General features: G+C 40.5%; 1 protein-coding gene across 1 annotated transcript in view; it reads right to left on the bottom strand.

The window, feature by feature from the left end:
* Window positions 1-16469, bottom strand: part of Rnf144b (ring finger protein 144B) — a 78160-nt gene that overhangs the window by 41697 nt on the left and 19994 nt on the right. The window lies entirely within an intron of this gene.

Below are 16469 nucleotides of genomic sequence, written 5' to 3' on the forward strand. Positions count from 1 at the left end.
ACAGGCAATTAATTATGCATGACTTCATCCGAAGAGTTTATTCAAGTCAAATTCCCCTATGCTCACACAATCCATCCATCATAGATTGGGAAACAAACTCTTTTGTACTCATAGCAAAGACTTCTCTTTATTATTGTTGTTGTTATTATTATTACTATTTGAAATGTATGTGACTTTATAATTCTATTCTTATCTTTGGGTCCATTCCTTAAAAGTTTATCCAAACATAGGATCCGGGCACTGAGCTACCCAAACAGAACTGAAATAAGACTAATAAGGCAGTGACTTATCCAGGAGCATGTTTAAAAGCAAAAGATAATGTCACGTTTGGGAAAGTCAAATGACTGCCTGTTTATGGGAGACAGCAAAGAGAATTTGGAAGAATGAGACCCTTTTGAGAAATGAGGCTCAGCGGCTGCCATGCTGAGTAGAAAAAAGGCACTGATCAACTGGAGAAAAAGAAATTGAAAGGCCGAAGATAGAACATGAAACAAGTGGGAAAGATGGGGGACAGGAAGCACAAATAGGTCTAGTCATCACTTGTTGTGCCTGGACCTTGGGCAGTGAGTGGAGACAAGAATCTGAAATTGTAAGAGAGAAACTGATGGTGCATTGGATTCTCTCTCCCTTCCAGTCTAGCTTAATAGGCCCACAGGAAATCAAAGGCAGTGCAGCAGGCTCCTTGTACTCGTAGTCTCCACCCCTCCATAGTCAACCAAACTCAGGTTGCAAATATTCAGACAAAAAAAAAAGATGCTATGGTCAGAATATTTATGGTGCAATTGTGAAATCTAGGCCTTTCACTGACTTTTTCAAATTCGTTTTCCCCACTGGTAAAGAAAACTAACATCACTATTGGGTTTCTGGGAAAGACGTGCATTCATCTGCTGGAAGTGACTTGTTACATGTGCTGGAGAACCGATGACCGAAGCCAGCCACTTAATCTACATCTGTTACCTCTTCCTTCTTCAAAACTAGAAAACAACCTAAACGGAGAAGACTGAAATAATGTATTGTTAAAATTCACACAATAAGATGCTTCAGGATCATGAAAACGTATGTTCAAGTGGTATTTCAAAGCATGGGGAAATGCTCACGATTTGGGATAACTTGGTGGATAAAAAGTATTTGGGAACAGTGGTCCTCTTAGCCACTCTCCCCCTTACTGAAGATGACAGGTTTTCACATTGACTCTCCTGTTCAAGAGAAAGAGGGCTGGAGGTGTGGTTCAGCGGTAGAGCCCCTGCTTAGTTAGCAAGCAACAGACCCTGAGTTCAACCCCAGTATTGATTCTCACTGCCCCCCACCCCGCCCCCGGAAAAAAAAGAAAGCGAAAGATAAGAGATGACTTGTTGTGAGATTTACTGTGCCCAACACCATCTCCAGGACCAGCAGCAAACAAGGCAAAAGCAAGGTGGAAAAGAACACCATAGACAGGCAAACCCACCCACAAAGTGATTTCATACCAAGGGACAAATAACAATGTGAAGGCCTCTCTACCATTCTGCTTCTGGAGACTCTCAGCCTCCCCTCGGCCAGGCCAATGTCAATGTTACTGCCTACATTCCTCCCCAGCTGCCACCGACAAACTCTAAAGCTGGTCTCCAGTCTCAAGGGGAAAGTGTCTGAGGAAAACAAAGTGAATGGCACAACAAACTTCAGGTTCTAGAAGTTGGGGGTCTAGAGTCAAGCTCTATTCTGTCTGATGACGATAGAGGAATGACTTTAGTTTTCAAATAGGGACATAATGCCTTACAGGACCAACAACATGGACACACAAAAACTTTATCTACTAATTGCAGAATGTCAGGTTATATTTTTACTCTCTTCAGTTGGACTTCGATTTTCTATTAGGAAACATGTGAGGAAACTGTTGATCCACTGTCCACTCCCTGCAGAGGACCAGTGATAAGCCACTTAGGGTAGACAGCAGATACATGACAGAACAGATAGATGTACAGCAGAGAAGCCACTCGTCTCTAGGACAGCTGCTCCTCAGAATTATTTGGCTCTATAGAGAAAGCGTAATGTCAAATAGAGACTAGACATACTATGTGAGTCTTCTTAGACTAAAAAAAAGAAGAAAAACACTTAAACTTATCCTGAACATTTGTAAAGACAAAACATTAAGCTTCCCAAAGAGCTCACAACGAACACTAATTTGCCAACACGATGGTCTTCGGTACACTGTTGACAGTGGTATATCTTCCTAATGAATTCTAAAGTTTCCCACAAGCACTGTCTTGTCTGCAAATAATAATGTTATGTGATCTAAGATTTTCAGGCAAGAAGTTAGAGTGCTACACATTGACTACAAGGTTTAAGTACATATACACTCTGTTTTTATTCTAGGAAACATTCACTCAGAAAAGAAGTTTCTAAGTGCACACTGTTCAGTAATCTCAGAGTACAGGCACTTGACATGCCAACCATGTGGGCATGAATTTCCACTCAAAAGCAAAGAGGGAAAACGGTCCTAGTGATGGCTTCATACTGAATTTTCAAGTGCCAGCAGCTCATTATTTTCTTTCCACTGTCTTTCACGAAAAAAAATTTACTCTCAACGTCTTCCTCATGCAAAGATTTCAATGCTTCTTGTGAATATTGCACACAAGAACCAAAAATATTCACATGAATCCTATGCATATTTTACAAACCAAGTATAGGTACATGCTTAATAATTCTAGATGGAAAATCCAACATTTGGCTCATAAACACACAAAAAAGAAAACTACCAGTCATTTAATAAGTGTATTAAACAGCAACATTACATTGATATCCAAAAATGTACAATTTTCTTCACAGCTAACACATTCTAAGGGAAATGTTTCAAATGGAACATTTCAAAAGCCCATGTAACATAAACAAAGAAAGAAAACATTTTTTTCTTTTGAATAGTCAACATTTTACTTAAATGGCTTGGTAGACTATACAAGGTTTTTTTTCTTTTTTTCTTTTGATCAAGCTTGGTTTTGAACTCGGGGCCTCAGTGCTGTCCCGGAGCTCTTTATTTGCTCAAGCTAGCACTCTACCACCTTGAGCCACAGTGCCACTTCCAGTTTTCTGGTAGCTAATTGGAGATAAGAGTGCACTTTCCTGTCCCACTTTCCTGTCCCAGCTGGCTTCGATCAGATCTCAGATTCCTGAGTAGGATTACAGGCATGAGCCACCAGCACCCAACTATTATACATAAGATCATATACCAAGAACTACTTTTCTAACTCACTCCACAGCTCTCAAGAATTCCAAGGGGATCTAAGGATTTTTTTTTTTTTGGTCAGTTGTGGGGCCTTAACTCTGGGCCTGGGCACTGTCCTTCAGCTCTTCAGCTCAAGGCTAGCTAGTGCTCTACCACTTGAGCCACAGCACCACTTCTGGCTTTTTCTGCTTATGTGGTGCTGAAGAATCAAACCCAGGGCCTCATGCATGCAAGTCAAGTACTCTACCACTGAGCTACCTTCCCAGCCCAAAACAAATCTTAAAACAAATACTGAATGCAATTGGGTGATAACAGCCAACTTGTTGGGCAAGTCATTGTTTATCAAAATGGAACAATACCACCTGGTTTTGCCAGGGAAACAGAGAGTCTCCCTTTAGAGTAAACAGATGAAGATCAGGGCTGGGAAGGTGGCCCAGTGGTAGAGAGCTTGCCTTGCATGCATGAGGCCCTGGGTTCGATTCCTCAGCATCCCATAAGCAGAAAAAGCCAGAAGTGGCGCTCTGGCTCAAGTGGTAGAGTGCCTAGCCTTGAGCTGAAGAGCTGAGGGACAGTGCCCAGGCCCAGAGTTTTGGCCCCATGACCAACAAAAATAAATAAACAAATAAAGATCACTTTTCCAAAGTGAAAATGGCCGGCAGATATATTGTGTAATTGGCACATTATATGAATGTTTCTGAATGATAGGTATGCAGGCAGAAATGAAAGTCCCCAAACAGATATGATCCCTCAATCTCATGAGGGTAGGGAGGTAAGAAGAAGATAACTAGTATTGTTGGGAGGAAGAAGGTACCGTACAGTCAGAGGCTTAAATCATCTGTTTCTTGGCCCCTATTTGTGTGTGTGCGTGTGCACGTGTGTTCATATGTGTATGTGCATGTGTACACACTGGTCCTGGGGCTTGGACTCTGGGCCTGGGATGCTGTCCCTGAGCTTTTGTGCATAAGGCCAGTGCTCTACTACTTTGAGCCACAGCTCCACTTCCACATTTATAGTAGTTAATTGGAGGTAAGAGTATTATGGACTTTCCTGTCTGAGATGGCTTTGAACTGTGATTCTCACATCTCAACCTCCTGAGTAGCTAGAATTACAGGCATGAGTCACTGGCACCCAGCTCTTTGCCAACTTTAAAATGTGCTATTTGCATTTTTATTTTATTGAGTTGTAAGTAATCTTTACATAGTCTTGACATGCATCCTTTAAGAGATGATTTGTAAATATTTTCTCCCACCCTGGGTTATATTTTAACTTTCTTGATGACATTCATAGAAGAAAATAAAGTTTTTAAATTTTGATCAAGTCTCCTTTTTTTCTTTTGTGGCTTATGCTTTGAGTGATATATCTAAGAATACATTGCCTAGTTCAAGGCAATTAAAGTTTTTCTATTGTCTTCTTTTCTTTCTTCTAACGGTATTATAGTTTAAAGCTTTTAATATTTAGGCCCACGATTGGTTTTCAGTTAATGTTTCCTTTGCAAAGGGAAATCTAGTTTTCCTAGTACAATTTGCTGAAAAACTCTCCTTTCTCCCTGGAATTATTTTGGTACTGTTGAAAAACAACTGACAATAAATATGAGGATTTACTACTATACTCCAAACTCTATTCCACTCATGTATCTATCCATCCATCCATCTATTCTCATGACAATATCATGGTATTTTGATTGCTCTGGCTTAGTAGTAAGTTCTAAAATCAAGAAACAAGTTCTTCTTTTTCAAGATTCTTTGGATTACTCAAAGTCCTTCCCATTTCCATATGAGTTTTAGGATCAGCTTGTCAATCTCTGTGAAGACAACCTAGTCTGGAAAGCCATGTAGAATGTATTGTCATCTTAACAATATTGAGTCTTCTGATCCAAGAACATGGAGTATCTTTCTATTTAATTAGTCTTTCTTCTTTCAATAATATTTTGTAGTTCTTACAGTACAAGTTGTTCACTTTTTTGTTAAATATACTTCTGAGTATTATTCCTTTTGATGCTACTATAAACAGCATTGTTTTAATTCATGTATCAGTGTGTAGAAATACTATTGAGTTTTATATATTAAATATTGTATTTTGTAACCATGCTAAATGGTTTTATCATGCTTAAAGTTATTCCGATGTAGTATTCAGTAGTAACCATGCCTTCAATTTTAATCAGGAAAGGTACTTTCTTTTATGTCCATCATCAATGCTTTTCAGTCACTCAATAATGTTGACCCACATGAAGGAAGGAGTGTTTTCTCACCAACATCCTAACAGATCATCCATGCATTCAGCTAGTTCCAAAAGAATTAGTCACAGAAACATAAGGGAAAATTATATATGCAAAATTTTTAAATTCTGACGGGGGAGCCTTTAAATACCTGAACCCAAAATAGTGCTGTTATACTTTTTCTGGAAAAGGGTACAAAGGTCCACTTGGAAGTAAGTTTGAAAACCATCATTCAATATGGGAGATTAAGTCTGGGCTCCAATCAAAAGTACCTCCAGTTCCCACCAAACAAGAGCAATCAAACACTTCTATCTTTAGCTCCAGTGATCACGAAACCACCTAAATTAAGAAACTTGGTGGCAGAAATAACTCTGAGGAGAAATTCACTGGAAATGCTATAGCCTAGTCCCAGTCTTCACAATGAAGCTTTAGAATTTGCCAAACTGGAAGAACACTCCAATCAGAGCAGCACACAGGCTCTAACCCCGGAGAGATCTGCTTCCAACCTAAGTAATTCAATAACTCTTCCACTGACCTTTTGGAAGCTTTTCCTTTCTTCCCACCCCAGGCTGCTTTTCTTCACAGAGGGAGGTACCCAGTCTTACACTACTTCCAAAGAGATCCCTCTCGGCCAGGGGCTACCTCATGCCACAGTACACTCAAAAAAGCAACTGATGGCTCTGAGAGAAAGAAAACAAAAAGGCCTGCCAAACTTACATCCTTCCATTTCCTCCAAAGAAACATTACCCCTCAGAACTGCAAGCCCTCAGGCTGCACCAAATTTCCAGCGTACAGGCCCTGCAAAACCTGTGAGAATAAGCATGCTCCAGATTCAGAGCTGGCTGAGTCCTTCTGTCTCTCCCCTTCCTCCTCCTGTGAGAATCTCTACACGGACTCTTTCAGCAACATGTCCAGATGTCTAAGAACGTACAACCCGAGAAGAAATCAACCCTTCATCCATAAAGGATCAAGAAACTCAGCCATGTGTGTAGAATTATAAAAGTTCTATGAAAAAAACAATCTACCACCATTGAACCCAATCTAAGCAAACATGCTAAATTCCACTGGAGGATTCAGAATGAATATTAAAACTGTGCTATGTCAAGCAAGGCAAGGTAGAGACATGTGATGAGGTATAAGTAGTTCATGTAAGATTCTGCTATGGTTTGAATGTTGAGACTCACCTCTCAACATGACAGTAGTATGAGGTGTGGCCTTTACAAAGGGATTATGTCACAAGAGCTCTCTGGTCTTAGCACCCTTATAAAAGCAAGGGCTTGAGGCCCAAGAGAACATTCTTGCCGTTCTTTCCCTTCTATCTCGTAAGGATACCTGTTCCCCCTGTCCAGAGGACATAGCAACAAGATGCCATTGTAGAAACAGATGCTAATCCTGTCTGTGTCTTGATGCCCATACTTCCTAGCCTCCCAAAGACTGAGAAATAAACTTCCGTTCTTTATAACTTAGTCTTGGGTATTTTTGTCATAGCAGCACAAATGACCTAAGAAATTATGGACATATAAATATACACTGTAAAATTATTTCACCTTTTTCCTATATTTAAAGAGTTTCATAATAAACCACTGTGTCATTCTTAAAACTAAAAAGAAAAAGGAAAAAATGGACACTATTCATCAATTCACAAATTTAATGTCTGTTAAGGAAGAAATCGCTATATTTGAAATCATTATATTTGAAATAAAATTCCAATATCTGTTTCGATCTTTAGAATAGTTTGAGTAAATTACAGCGAGACATCTTATTAAGTTAAAGGTAGCAATATTAATGAAAGGCAATCTAAATTTTTGAAACTGATAGAACATTGTACTGCACAAATGAGAGAATGAGGGTAACAACATTAACTAGCTACATGTTGATCAACAGGATTTAACATGTGGAAGCCAGCATGCAAAATAGCTCAGACCAATGACCTGAAGTAGTACTGTTACAGTTTCTTCAAAGTCAGAATGCAAAATAGCTTACATTAAGGACCTGGAAGTGATACTGTTACAGTTTCCTCAAGAGACCATTGTTTCTCTAACCAATAGTTTCTCTAATAGTTGAGGACTAGATTCAATCCCTGGTACCATCACAAAGAAAAAAAACACAAAAGGCAAAAGAACAATGGACTCCAAAAAAAGAGAAGAGTTAAGACAAAGAGATAATTGACTGTTTATTACTAGGAAGCTTGTTTTACTCAAATTAATTTCCAGGTATTTTATTTAATTTCCCCCTAGCAAACTAAGTATAGCTTCCTAACTATAATTGTTTTCCTTAATAGTTTTTGGACATGAGGCTACACATTTGTAGTACTGAGTCCCACAACTTATATGGCTGCTTTAATAATACATTGTACCAATGCTGCAACTATTCCTTACTTCATAATATCTTTCCCAAGAGTTTCTTCTTCAAAATGTATTTTTTTCCTTTCTTGCATTTTCTTTAAAGCAAATTTCTAGAAGTCAGGGAGCTCTCTCTATTTGGCATTTTTTGTTTTTCATTTTATTTGCCATAATTTAAACCAGTCTTCTTTTCTTTCTTTCTTTCTTTTTTTTCTTTAGTAAATCCATATGCTTACATATCCAAGACTAATTTTGACTCTTGCTAAAATCTAACCTAGTTACTATCCTTGAACTGCCATTTTCAAAATGTTCTAGATGAGCAGCATATTCTAGCAAATTAGACTATCCAGGCAAAGGTCTTGAGTCAACACCATATAACTACATGTTTCAGAGATACATATTGGTGGTCACAAAAGAGACAAAAGAAGCCCATGTACTACCTCAGAGCACATGATCAAGGGCAATTAGCATATACTTCCTCCACAGAGTGTTCTGCAAATACCCTAGACTTCTGGAGGATGAACCAACAGATCATTGGCTCCAATGATTCAGCGGGTCTGAGGGAGGGCTTAAGAAATGATGTTCTAACAAGTTTACAGGTGCTGCTGGTGGAAGGGCTTACACTTTGAGAACCAAATCTTCATTATGTGAGAACTAAAATATTCATTATATGAGGAACAGTTTTGGGAAGAGATAATGGGAACTGTTTTCATACTCTTATGATGGCTACCGTACGTGCTATAATTTGAATCTTGCATGTCACCCAAAACTCTTCTTTCCCAGAGTGAGAGGCAGGTTTTGGGAGGTTGTGGTGAGGTCTAACAGGTAGAGCCCTGGTGGAAGGTCTTCAGACCGCAGGGCAGGAGAGGAGTTTTGTGGGCAGTGTGAGAATTGACATCTTTCTCTGTTTTGTTTCCTTCCCCATGAGGTGAGTGGTTTTCTGCCATGATATTGTGTCTTACCACCAGCCAAAAAAAAAAAAAAAAATGGAACCAACTGATTGTGGATAAACACCTCCCAAAACAGTGAAAATAAACCTTTTCTAGATTGATTCATCAAATCTTGGTTACAGTGACAGAGAGCTGAATCACATAGTTAAGTATCTCACTTGCCCATCAAAGCAACTCTGAGACTGATATTATCCCATTTCACACAAACCAGTTGTGCAATTTACCCTCATTTCCCATGAACTAAACTATAGGAGTTGAGATGTTAACCAAGGTATATATAATTGAGAACCCATGCTTGTTTGCTTTCCCACTACATCACAATGACTTCTAGTTTATTAGAACTAAAAGACTTAATCCATGCTTTACACCAGTAAGTAAAATCTAAGGGACACATACACAAAAATCTCAGGGACCATACACCAAAATTTTTAGAGAGGTAGATCTTATTCCATTGAAATGGGCTAGCTTCTTAACTCTGCATTGATTTCCTTACATGTAAACTGAAGGGTAAGAGTCAATAGAAAAAATAACATAGTCCCTGTGTGTAATACCATGATGGATATGCAAATGTCTTTGCTTTTCCTTCTTCCTGGATTTCACTTTTATAGATGAATAAACTCAAGTTCAGAGAGGCTGAGCACTTGTTCATGTGGGAAGTGAGGCAAGCCTTAAGGAGCCACAAATGGAGGACAAGGAGGTGATTCAAAACCACTGGTGCCTTTATGTTCATTTTCCTTCCCAAGGAAATGAGGCACTGCCTTGTCTTACCTGGCTCCAAATGGGGATGTTGTACATGTGGAACTCACATCAGAAATCACGCAGAACTCCTTTACAAAATGGGAGTTTAGATTTTCTAGCAAACCTGTACGTTTTGGGGGTTTCAATTGAGCTAAAATTTTGAAATTTAGTAACAACATCTCCTTTTATTCTTTAAAATTTCTTTAAGTACAAAAGGGTTTTAATTTATGAATCAGTGTAGGAGGAGGAGGAAGAAGGGGAGAAGGGGGAAGAAGAGGGGAAGGAGGAGGGGAAGGAAGAGGGGGAGGAAAAGGGGGAGGAGGAGGGGAGGGGCATGAAGAGTGGAGGGGGAAAAGGAGGGAGGAGGTAGAGGGCAGGGAGGAATAGGGGGAGGTGCAGGAGGAATGGAGGGGGCAATAGAGGGAGGAGGAAGAAGAGGGGGAGGGAGGGAAAGAGGGGGATTAGGAGGAGGGAGGGGGAGGAGCACCTGCCCATATATTGAAATAGGGAAATTGAAAATCTCCACTGTTCACACTTGCCAATCAGGCACTCCACCACGAGGGCCTGAACTCCCAGTCCTTGTTTTAGATATATTTTGGATAGAGTCTTACTTTGTGTGTGTGTGTGTGTGTGTGTGTGTGTGTGTGTGTGTGTGTGTGTGTGTGCTATGTTGGCCTGCACCTATATCACCCACACACACACAGCTGGGATTACAGGTGTGAGGCATCACCCTCTCCCCCCCCACCACCACCAAAATACTAATATATCTGTACTGATTTTCAGCAGTGAGTTTTCAACAATGCTGGCTGCTATTACTATGGGTATAAGGTCACAATGATGAACAGTGATGTTCAATTACTTTTCTGGACTTTTTTCCCTTGACCAGTTTTGCCTCTAGGTAAACAGACAAAAATGGACCTCTGTGCCAAGCAGCTAGAAGATAATGAAGGAAATATAAATATATTTATAAATAGGTATAAGGAAACAAGAAAGGAAATACCAACATTTCTATAAAAGTCTTCATTTTCATTCAATTTTAAATGCTACATGCCTGCAAAGAAGATATGATCATTGTACTCTGAGGCAGCAAGAAAGGAACAAGTACCTAATTACTAGTACCTAACATACAAAGTACCCAGTATAGTACCTTGTGGTACCCAGTATAGTAGGTGCTAGGTATGTTAGATACTAATATCCTCAAGTACCTAGTTCATTTATACCATTCTTTGTTATGTAGCACCTTGGCTAGGCAATGAAGTATCACTAAGAACCACACTAGTGGAGTAAGAAAAGAAAGATAAATTATAGAAGAAGGAAAGACAAGGAGAGGCAAGCTGCCTCTTGGTGAGAGACCTAGAAGGTGACCTAGATAGGCACTGGGGGACAATTAGCAGAGGAAACTGAGTGTCCGCACCTAGGATTTGGTACAAATGAGCACAGGCATCCTTATTAATCATGGAGGCATCTGATCAGCAGCAATGTCTTTTAACTCTGATACTCGTATCCCAAATGGATCAAAGAGAGAAGAAATGGGACACAGAAACAAATCATAGACAACAAGATTAGAGTCTGTCCTGATGCGTACGACCTGAGTACCTTCTCTGAGCTTTACCTCGACCTCCACCCTACAGGACTTCTTTCATCCTTCTCCTCCCAGCTCTCTTCCTGTGTTCTTCCCTACTCCCAAACCATCCTCAATGCCCCAATCTGAAATAAGAATTTCCATCTTCGAGTGGCTCCATCTCATGTTGGCTTACCTGTCTGGGTAAGCATTCCTGTACTTCCAGCCAAGTGTTTGTCTTGTGCCCTTCCTCAGTGGCTGCTCCTCCCCGTTCTGTGACTTCCCACATGCTGCTCCTTCCCACCAACTCTGTCATCTGGAGGCTCATCTTCCTGCTCTCCTGTCAGCCTCAGCTCTCAGGAAACCTTCACCACCGCTTCAGTCTAGTTTTGTGGGGTTCTCACATGTTCTCCTAAAGCACCAAACCCCCTGTGTCAGCACTGATTATACCTGCTGCCCCCCATTTTCTCTACCCAGCCACAGCAGTACCAAATGAGGGGTAGGGCAGAAACTGGAGGAAGAGGAGAAGAGGCTTAGAAGATATTGGAAAAGGGAGTACCATTCCAGAAGAATAATGAGATGATGCTGGATAACAGGGAAAAGTCCTCTCATAATTAACCCACTTTTGACTGCTCTTAAACTCTGTCTTAGGCTGGGTGCTGGTGGGTCACATCTGTAATCCTAGCTACTCAGAACCTTGACATCTGAGGTTCACAGTTACAAACCAGCCCAGGCAGGAAACGTCTGTGAGACTTTTATCTCCAATTAACTGCTAAAAAGCCAGAAATGAAGCTGTAGCTCTAGTGGTAGAGCATTAATTAGCCTTATACAAAATATAGCACTAAGGTACAGTGCCAAGGACTCAAGTTTAAGCCTCAATACCAGCACTAAATAAGTAAATAAAAATAAACATTGCTTTAAACTTTAAAAAAAAAAGCTTCTACATGACATTCGATTGTAGATTTCTCCCTAATACTTTGGTGAAAATCTTGTTCTATATTATTGTACCTCCTATAACACAACTTTTCTCAGACAACACGGAAAAAGCCTGAAGTACTCATTAAACCCGTGAACAAAGTCAAGTGGTTGTGCAAGTGATGCATATTTCAAAAGTGTTGTGTGAGTAGGGTGGGGGTGGGGTGGGGTATAAAGTACGAGCTGTTAACATACCCATTCCAAGAAGATGATTACATTTAAAGAATTCTATCTAGAAAGAAAAAAAAAGAAGAGGTGTTTTCCAATTTCTATAGAAGTGTGTGTAAATATACTAACAAGGCAGGGATACAGCACACTTAAGCATTTTTATCCACATCTTATTTAAAGTCAGTGGGAGGAAAGGAAGATCATGGGAAGATTGGGAAACACTGACTTTTAAAAAAGTGGTGTGCACAGTGATTCAGACCTACAATCCTAGCAACTGAGGACGCTGAGACCTAAAGATTCCAGTTCAGAGACAACCTGGGCAGGAAAATCCTTGAGACTCTTATCTCCAATTAACTAGCAAAAAAATTAAAGCCAGAAATGTGGTTTAAGTGGTAAAATGCCAGATATGAGTGAAAAAAGCCAAGCAAGAGCACAAGGCCCTAAGTTCAAGACACTACATAAAAGAGGGGAGAGAGAGACAGAGACAGAGAGAGACAGAAAAAGAAAGAGAAAGAAAGAAAGAGAGAGGGAGAAAGGAAGGAAGGAAGGAAGGAAGGAAGGAAGGAAGGAAGGAAGGAAGGAAGGAAGGAAGGAGATAGTAGCAACACAAGAAAAATAATCATACACACAGACACACACACACACAGAGGAACCATGAGATCATTCCACTCTGTGAGTCAAAACTCACCCAAGACTCTGTTCTCAAATTAGACTGAGGCCAAAATCCTTACCCCAACCTGCAAGGCCCTTCACACTCTACAGACAAACCCATCACCTCTCTATTTCCTACAGCTTACCCATGTGTGCAAGTGTGCATGCATATGTGTAGGCACACATGCTCTTCTCCACCCACCCTGGTCTCCCAACTGCATCAATGCTTCCCAGGCACATTCCCAACCTGAGACCACCATACCACTTCCCTCTGCCTAATTCTCTTCTCCTGGATATTTATACAGCTTGGTCCTCATTTTCTTCAAGTCCTTCTTCAAACAACACCTTCCTAGTGAGATACATTCTGACCATTGAGCATGGCATCCAAACCCATCCCCTTATTGTGCACTACACATTGAACTGTTGAAAAAAAGCAGGCCCTGATCTGACTGTTCACCATTGTGTTCTAACCATCAGAATTATGCCTGACACAGTAAATATCTCTTGAATACATGACACCTGGGCAGCCACTGGGACCCTCATTTAGGAGGCAAACCAAGGAAAGCCTCCTTCCAATTCTAGCACTCTGTCAAAGTCCTTAGGCCTTTACAGCATGGTTTTCTGCTGCTGTTCTCTCTTCTCTTGCCACATTTCACTACTTGCTTTGAATAAGTGAGTGGTGAGCACTGGGTGTGGATGAGACCGTGGGTGTGAAGTAGCCAACACCTCCCTGAGTCATCACTAACCCATTTCCCATGCAGTAATTTGCTCTTACCCTTTAGATGCTACCTGATCTGCACGAAGCTCTGTTGTCAGTGGAAAAATATAGCAGTTGACAGACATTTTAAACCAGTGACTTCACTGATAAGTGCAAGTCATCCTAGAATTATTATTATTACTTTTAACAGCTATAAACAGTGGGTATATTAGTGTAATTTTTTAAAGACAAAAATAAATTCACTTATTGTTGACCACCCAAAGCAAAGCATAAAGCTAACCTTGCAGGTTAGTATATTGCAGACAAAATACAGAATAGTGTGTTCTTGCGTTTTGTGGGGTTTTTGTTGTTGCTGTTGTCATTCTTTGTGTTTTGTTTTGTGCTGGTACCATGACTGGAACTCAGAACCTGTCATTCTGACTTAGCTTTTTTGCTCAAGGTTGGTACTTTATCACTTGAGCCACAGCTCCACTTCTGGCTTTTTGGTTGGTTAATTAGAGCTAAGAATATCTTGAATTTGTCTGCCCAGGCTGACTTCAAACTCGAATCCTCAGTTCTCAGCCTCCTAAGAAGCTAGGATCATGGGTGTGAGCCTCTGGTACCTTGTCAATTAAGTGTTTTGAGCAGGCAAAATTTCCTTCTGCCCATCGAATAAGATCAGAATATGAAGGAAACTGGAGAGATAGAGAATGTCAGAGCTAAAGGAAATACTGACGGTCACATGACCAGAAGAAAGGGACAGATAAAAGCTCTGCGACATTTGCCTGGAAGAGGAGGCCTCGTTATTTCTTGCAGATCCAGAGTTCTCCATGAAAGGTACTTAAAATGACACTATACTAACACATCATGGAAACAAATAATTATACTATCATTATTATTATTACTATGCTTGGGGTAGGTAGCTTTTCCATCAGAAATATGTTCATTGATTCACTCTTAAACTTTATTACTCTCTTTATCCTGACCTGCTTCTGGAAGTTTAGTTTCAAATGGTAGCTGCAAGCCACACTTTGGGTAAACTCAATTCTGCTCCTACTCTTTCTTCTTCCTCATCTTCTCCTTTTCTTCCTTCTTTCCCTTCTCTTCCTCCTCCTCCTCCTCCTCCTCTTCCTCCCCAGCTTTTTCCTCTCTCCCTCTCTTTGACTCCTAATTGCTAGTCTTTGGGTATGAATTTGAAATAACCTATATATCACTTCTTTACAAAAAGCTAGAATGGAAGCCAGTCATGGGCCTTACTTGCTCTACAATGTTGTACACTGGGGCTTGTACTCAGGACCTAGGCACTGTCCCTTTATTTTTTTGCCCAATATTGACACCCTGCAACTTGAGCCACATCTTCACTTCTTGCTGGTTAATTGAAGATATAAGTCTCATAAACATCCTAGTCTGAGTTGACTTCAAACTGCAATTCTTGTATCTCAGTCTCCTGAGTAGATAGGATTGATAGGCTTTCTACAACACTTTTGAATCTTTTTTAATTTTTTATCAGTCATGAGGCCTGAACTCTGGGCCTGGGCTCTATCCCTTGGCTCTTCAGCTCAAGGCTAGAGCTCTGCCATTTGAACCACAGTGCCACTTCCAGCTTTTTCTGCATATGTGGTGCTGAAGAATTGAACCCAGGGCCTCTTGCATGCAAGGCAAGCACTCTACCACTGAACCACCTTCCCAGTCCATTTATTTATTTATTTTGGTGTCCAGTCCTGGGGCTTGAACTTAAGGTCTGGGGGCTGCATAAGCTTCTTTCGCTCAAGGCTAACATTCTACCACTTGAGCCACAGCTCTACTTCTGGTGATAAGAGTCTCAAAGGACTTTCCTGCCTAGGTTGGCTTTAAACTGTGATCCTCAGATCTCAGCCTCCTGAGTAGCTAGGATTACAGGTATGAACCATTGCTGCCCAGCTCTACACCATTTTTGAAAGACGGAAAATGGAACACAGAAAGGAAAGGGAGTCAGAAGGAGAGGAAGGGGAGTTCAGTTTACCATGAACTTAGCACTGAGCTAGATGCTTTCCTAGAATTCTTTTGATGCCTTCCAAAGAACCTGAGACAGGTATTACTTGTCTCTCCATCCTCCATCTTTCAAGCAAAAAATCTCAGTGTTAGAGAAGCTAAAGTTGTCCAAAGTCATATACCAATAAATGGCAAAGCATGAGCATGAGTCTCAGACTTCCTGATTCTATATCTGGGCCTTTAGCACTATATTCATATGGCAGTGGAAAAATGGTAATAAGGCAGAAAAATGGCATTTCTTTCCCTAGTATAGACATGAGTTAGAACCCAGGAAAGAAGGAATCACTTCCAGTCACCAGCCTGTGTGTGTGCGCACACGCACGTACACACTGCACATGTACACATGATGCAGATCTTCCAGAACTGTAAATGCTTCCCAGGGTATCTGTTCACTTTTCTTAAAGGTCACTCAACAGGCCCTAAGGGAAAGAAGGGTTTGGTCTAAAACGTTTTTATATTTCCTCTCACTTTTTAAACATTGGAAAATCTATTTGGCTCAGAGAAATGAATAGTAAAAAGAGTTCTAACTACCTAGAGCCAATAAACCGTAATGGAAAATAAAGGCAAGAATATGGCTGACTTTATTTTCTTTTCACTCTGCACATCCCGTCTTTAATCTGAAAGGCAAATAGGCCATACCCAACATACCACCTTCTTTTCAGGTGAAATTATCTAGGTTATAAAAACAAGCAACAACTGTGTCTTCATTATTCCTTAGTTCACAGCAGACAAATATAGTAGCCAAAATAAATCAGAGGCTAATACTGTCCACAAGCCAGTAAATCCAAAGAATTTTCACAGCCTGACATTCTAGTCTGTAATCAGAAGGTACAGAATTGAAGACAGGAAGTGGCACTGTAGCTCAAGTGGTAGAGCGCTCGCCTTGAGCTGAAGAGCTGAGGGACAGCGCCCAGGCCCAGAGTTCAAGCCCCACGACCGACA

Source organism: Dipodomys ordii, unplaced genomic scaffold (genome assembly GCF_000151885.1).
Source record: "Dipodomys ordii isolate 6190 unplaced genomic scaffold, Dord_2.0 Scaffold130, whole genome shotgun sequence".
NCBI lineage: Eukaryota > Metazoa > Chordata > Mammalia > Rodentia > Heteromyidae > Dipodomys > Dipodomys ordii.